The following is a 7,111-nucleotide window of genomic DNA, read 5'->3' on the forward strand; positions in this document are numbered from 1 at the left end:
ATTGGAAAGGTGCCTGGCTAGTCACAAGACTGTGACTCACCGAGTTAGCTAAACACAAAGCCCAACTGACAAAACCCATGAGGTCATTCCTCTTCTGTGTGTCTTTAGCATAGTTTAGATACAGAAGTCCTTGGGTAATATGCAAAGCTTTCAAATCAAAAGAACGTGCCTGCAATGCTAGAGGAAGAAAGCAGGCAGTGTTGTGTCTGAATAACAAAGGCAATGCAGGCACCAGGATTCCTGGCTTGTGGTATTTGCTGATACAAAGTACTCCACAAAGTTTTACAATGTATAACCTAGTCACTAAGGCTGGTTAACGTTTAACCCAACTGCAATATTTTGGCCTTAAGTAACTCCTGAGGAATGCCAAGTTGGGTAGTCCTGAAAAGTCAACAAGTCCCAACAACTGTTTCCACCAAAAGAAGGAGCAGAAGAATGTTTGAAGTGTTTCAAAATCAAGAGAAAAAATTAAGGTTTCTTGCGGTGGGGTGGGGTGTCATGTGATCATCAATACTTTCCTGCCTTCTTTCTGGCCTCTCTAATTTGTTTAAGATACAAGCACTATGTTTACTGTGAAAAACGACAAAGAGGAAGTGTCAAACAATAATCCCGTTTTTCTAAGAATGATCCATAAAGGGCAATAATGAAAAAAAAAAAAACAAAACAGACCAAGTCACCTGACTTTACCTCTGTGTTGAGATGTAATGTCAGGAAGACAGCACAAAAGGGTGAGGTCATTGTTTACCTAACCCCTACTGGTCCTGAAAGAATAAGTGGCGAGGAGCCCTCCAGAGCCAGTGGCAGAGGTACCAAACCTCCTAAGAAACCCGAGCACTCACTTATTCTTTTTAGCAAAATTCCAGCCATTGATAAAGAACGGGTAATTAATTATATTGACCTTACTGTTCTTCTGGGTGCATTTATTGGGGGATGACAGGAGATCGAGGCAGGAGTGTTTCATTTGGGAAAAGTTTAGTCTCATGTGATGAAGCGATGTTGCTTTCAAATTGAGCAAATCATTGTTTAACTTCCTTTTTCCAGTACTGCTTGGTCAGTTCTGGGAAATCTTAAGAAAACACAGAAGCATTGTCGAACTCAAAAGCGGAAGTCAAGGATTTGAAATGTGATGGTACATCCTGCTCTCCCCCCCCCACCCCCCACCCACCCACCCCCCTAGTAAAAGCAGCAGGATTTGAAGAAACCTCTTCCTTACTCATTGTAACTTCATGTTTCCTTAAGTCTTATTTTAAAAATTGGTCTGCCATTCAAGATTATGTTTCCAAGATTATTTTCCAGACTTTCTTAAAGCTGCCATAAAACTGCAGTGCTTTCCTTTCCAGTAACCCCAAATAGTCTTAAGTACTCTGGTCTCCTCAGTGTGTGTGTATGTGTTTGTGTGTGTTTGCTGTGTGTAGACACACATGTGAACTTACATGTAGAGGACAGAGGACAACCTCAGGTTTTGGTTCTCAGGTATTGTACACCTTTGAAACCTTTGAGACAGTTTCTCAGTGGGTCGTGAACTCATTTAGGCTAAGGTGGCTGCCAGCAAGACCGAGGGGCCATTCTTTCTCTATCTCCCTAGCATAGGAATGACAGGAGTGGACCACCATGCTTGCCTCTTTATATGGTCTCTGGGAATCAAAACGTCCTCATGCTTGTTGGGCAAGTATACAGTGAGATACCTCCTAGGACCCAGCATCTTTTTCTGCTGGCCCTGCTCCATCAAGTAGGTGGTCTATCCTGTTCTTGTTCTTCCATATTCCCCTGTGCACTCAAAATATCTCCTGCTATGAAGACTTGTTTGTCAAAATTCTAACACAAGTACTCATGACTTATATCCTCTCAAGTACATTAACAACACAGGAGATGCAACAGCTTTTTAAACAATTAAAGAATAAGTAGCCTCATATGTGGAGGCAGAGGTGTCCTCCCAGAGTCCAAGTGGCTTAAACAGTGTTATTAATATTTTTCATAAGTAAAATGTAATTAAAAATTGGACAGGTAATTTTTAGGATATATATACATATATATCACATAGATATATATGGTTATGGTTTCTTATGAAAGCATATCTCTTAGCTCACACATGCTATATATTTAATAGCTTACTTCAACCTCAATGAAACAAAACTCTCAGTAGCGATGTCCACCAATCAAACTGGGTGGCCAAGAAAAGGGATGTGACAATTACCAGGAAGAACAGACTTTTTCTGATTTTATTGTCCTTCAGCAAAACCATCCCACAAACAACTTGCAACTGACGGATTTTCCATGTTTCAAAGAAACTGCCATCTCCTCCACACTCACTTCACAGAAGTCTTGTATTTCATGTGTGCTATTATTTTAGTTACTAAACAAAATTATACATATAGACAAGTCTTTGGTAACTTGCTCTTATGTTTTTCTGTTTGTTTGTTTGCTTGCTTGCTTGCTTGCTTGTTTGCTTGCTTGCTTGCTCATTTGCTTGTTTTCCAGAGAGGTTTTTGCTATGTAGTCATGGCCAGCTTAAAATCCACTGTATACATAGGTTAGTCTCAAGCTTGCACCCTCCTCCTGTCTCTGCACCTCTGTGGTTGGATCAAAGATGTGTGCCACCATGCTCAGCTCAGCTCTTACTTTTCCCTCCTCCTGTCTCTGCACCTCTGTGGTTGGATCAAAGATGTGTGCCACCATGCTCAGCTCAGCTCTTACTTTTAAGAGCTCTTACTTTCTTTTCCTGTCATATTCTCAATGGATGTGGCATATGGATTATACCTAAAAGAGACAGAGTTATAGGCCTTTTAAAAAACTGTAGAGTTAAAATGTCAGGATGACTGCATTAATACATGCTTAGACTTAGGACTCTTCTGATCATTAGTGCATGTTGGACAAAGGCCTTTGTTATATTCCATCACTAAAACATTTTGATGAGAAAACATTTGATATTTTGTCATTTCTATTCTAAATCTAGCTAAGATAGGCGTGCATTGTGGGATAATTTCTGAACCATCATGTGTGTCAGAACCGTGCACTGGGTCTAGAAGGAGAGCTTTGAGGACAGGAGCACTTGCAAACCTGGCAGAGAACCATCCATTCCTAGAACCACATCAAGTGGCTCATAACAGGCTGTGACTCCATGTCCCAGGGCTCTGATCTCATCCTGGCATTCCTGCACACAGACAGACAAGCAGGGACACAAATATACATATAGAAAATATCAATTAAGCAAAGACATTTAAGACCACTGTACTCTTCTACCATACACATAGTTTTAAATATAGGATACCTTCTCGGGTAAGACATTGGTCCTTGCTGTATAAAGAATTGTAGTTGATTTGTGTAGGCCACTCAACCTGAGATGCGAACTCATGGTAAATATTGAAGGTGAATGTGGGATGCTGAGAGTTAGGGTACATGCATCCTAATTCCCATGTTTGAAGCCATAATCAATTCTTTAGAAACGTATCATTAAGTAACTTACAAAATGCTTAAGGATACTCAGGTTATAACACTGCAATAAAGTCACTCCTAGAATTACCTGACTGTGATTTAGAGCACTCTCCCATATGTAAGCATGTTCCAAGATTCTTGAATATATTAAGCCACCAATAGTAGAAAACCATATACATATATGCATACATAAAAAATAATTTGTACAAATAAAATATATTATATATTATATTATATGTATATATATATGATATATAAATGAACAAATGTCATATAAATAAAATAAAAATATGTGTGGTGGCTATTTGTGGTCGTCAATTTGAGTGCTGGGAGTGAACTAAAATCCAAATGTCTGGTCACATCTGTGAGGGATTTTTTTTTTCTTAATTATTTGAAGTTGGAAAATCCAATGAGTTATTTGGCAAGTCTTCAGTAATTGTCTCTAAATGTCAGTATTTCATCACAAAGGACTATTCCAGTAGCAGGACAAATGGACAATCCAGAGAGTTGATTATCCTGATGTTTTGGGTGGGATTTTTTTGTTTGTTTGTTTTTTGGTTTTTTTTTGTTTGTTTGTTTGTTTGTTTTTTTTTTTTTTGGTTTTTGGTTTTTGGTTTTTTGGTTTGTTTGTTTTTCTTTTTTTTTTTTTTTCTCCAGATGTGTCCTAATAAATGAAAGAGAAGGAGGTATATGAAATTAAGTAGCCCTCAAGGGACTGATAACACAATAAAATGTATTCAAATTTCCAGAGAAAACAGTTATTACACTGTTGTAAACCTAATAAATCTGCCTAATTCCACTTTTAAAACTCACTACTAATGGTGCAATAAGAGAACACATCTTTAAAATACCATCAAAAGTATTTTTCTGCATCCTTGGAAGTCACAGAACTTCAAGCCAGTAACCACTTAGACAGAAAATAAGCAGAGCCACTCTAATGAGACAACATTTTCGAAACAAAAGGAAAATGTGAGTTTTGTGGCTCTTTGACACAGCCATGGAGAGAACCATAAAAAATAAAAATTAAAAAGCATATTTCTGGACTTTTTCCTAAAAGTTAGTTCAGACTCTCGAGTGTGCATCTGTCACCCCTCCAAAGGATTAAGAGCCTAAAAGCCGCTGTACACTGAGCTGTCAGATGTGAAAGCAACATGAAGCTGTAAATTCATGATCTCACCTTTCTATCCAATATTGTATGAACTCTGTGAGTTTATTTGTATATGTATCTGTGTGAACACTTGTTTGTGTGTGCACACACATGCGTGCTCTTTCTTACTCTGTAAAGGAATTTGTACTTGATTTTATCAAAGTTGTTCTAATTTTATCTAATCTTTTTTTAAAGGTATTCAAACAATGTGGTATCAGAGATGTTCTTAAATTCTGTGAAAATACACAATGTCCTAGTTTTGAGGGTAAAAATCCTTGAGGAACACTTGTGCCTTTTGCTTCTGAGAAATTGTCATACTGCACTACTAGTTCGTGTCTGTCCTTTTAGTCCTTCCATCTGATCACAAAAGATGAAAATGCTAGGTGGCATATATGTTTTTGGCTCTAGGGACCACAGGGTCTCTACAGCAACTCTAGCATGTTCTCATGTCCTTAGGCTGTAGTGAGACCGTCACTGCCCTGTTCTAATACAATCTTGTACTCATGACTGTAGAGACTGGGATGTCCTCTGCCTTCCTTGTGCTGTGAACTGCTTCTCACCATTTATTTCAGCCATTTAGAAATGCAAAAGCTGTGTTTCAGTCACAGACGTACCAAATAGCAGCAGACTTGAACTGTCCCGAGAACCACGTTTCTCCTACTATGGATTCAGTGTTGTTTGTGAAGGTGGGCTCTGGTTTTTGGTCTGTTTTGGTCTGATTTTATTTATGACATTTAGTGACTGGTGCAGATTAGGAAATGGGAAATATTTAATTGTTCACCAAAAAGGCTGACGAGTTGAGGTTACTGTGAAAAATACTGCTGACTATCAAAAAATTAACTATTTTATTAATCTGTAAGATCTAACTTAGAATCTTTAATCACAGTCAAAACAACAATGTCCCACATTACTTAATTCTCCATTTTAAAATTAGCATCTGTAGCTGTGGATATGTGCTGGTCTGTGTAAAGAGGATCTCCAGGTATTAATAGAGTAGACAAAATGTCCAGTTTAATTTTAGAGCATCGATGAATGTGGCCCATGGTACTATCCAGCACCTGTGTGACCTGGGGTAAGTTCCTTAACCATTATCAGCCTTCAGTTTTCTCTTAGTAGAAAAGTGTAAAATTTAATTGTACTACTATGTATGATTTATTATTTTATGTATTATTATAGAGAACATGCATTTTCTCTATAAGGATAACAAATAACTTCTTTAAAACATTTAGAACAGCTGGGCATGGTGACCTTCAACCCCAAGATTCGGGAACTTGAAAATGGAGGATCATGAATTTTGTGATCCAGGAATACCTATTACCTAGGAAGTTCTAAGCTATAACAGCACACTCTGTCTGTCTGTCTGTCTGTCTGTCTGTCTATCTGTCTATAACACACAGACACACACACTCACATGTACACACAGCAAAAATAAATAAAAAAGTTAAAATCTTAGACATCTTTAGTACATCATCGAGTCAAGATGATGTAGAGGAAGCATTTAGTAAGGCTAGAATAGAAAATTCTTCTTGGAAAAATCTTAGATATAAAAAGTAAATAAAGGAAAAATAATTATAATAAAACTTTTCTACAAGTGGAAATAACCATACCATGAAATATTTTTTAAGAGGGAACAATACCAACAAGTGCTTTAAAACACAAAAGAGTTGTGTGTTTAGAAAGTGGCACTGTAAATTTGCTGAAGAAACCCAGTGCCTATCCTTGGTAACATTATGCTTAAACAATAAACACAAGTCAAACAAATAAGCAAACTAAAGGGCTATAGTGCCAGCTCAGCAAATAGAAACATTTGAGAGTTTGGGTTCCCAGCACCCACATAGATTCTGGGTGGCTATGTCATCCTTTATGCGTAATCCTAGAGTATATGAAGTTCAGACAGGGATTCCCAACACAAGCTGGCGACCTAGACCAACAAAGTCTGCCAGTCTGGAGTGAATGAGAGATGCTATCTCTGGTTATGTGGTGGAGAGAAATTGATGAAGACACCCTGGGTGAACCTCTGCCTTTCACATGCATGCACACACACATGAAAACAAGCATGTATATACACATGTACAATACTATACATAATATATATGCAATACTGTACACAAACAAAAAGTAATCCCAGTTTTTGGCATAGAAAATACGATTTTAAATAGCACAATTTAGTCTGAAACTACCATTCAATTAGGTAATTGAAAAAATTATTAAGTCTTTCATTAAAATTAAGGCCAAAAAAGCCCTTACTGTTTTCTGGGAGCAAAGTTTAATAAGACCTTTGTTTGAGTTAAAGAAAAATTCCTGAAACTCTGTAATGAGCCCCTCTTTTCCTCCCCATTCTTGCCCCAATGCTTGCATTACAGCTATTGATTTCTAGCTTGCTCCCATGTCTCATGTCCCTGCACATTTGCATCTATCTTGTAAATTACTGTTATATTATTAGATTTTTCCAGGGCCTATCTCATTATACAGCCCTACCACTTGAGAATTCCCAGGGGGTTATTTTGTTTTCTACATTGTGTTAGTGTAAGA

This window comes from Mus musculus, chromosome 13, assembly GCF_000001635.26.
Source record: "Mus musculus strain C57BL/6J chromosome 13, GRCm38.p6 C57BL/6J".
Taxonomy (NCBI): Eukaryota; Metazoa; Chordata; class Mammalia; order Rodentia; family Muridae; genus Mus; species Mus musculus.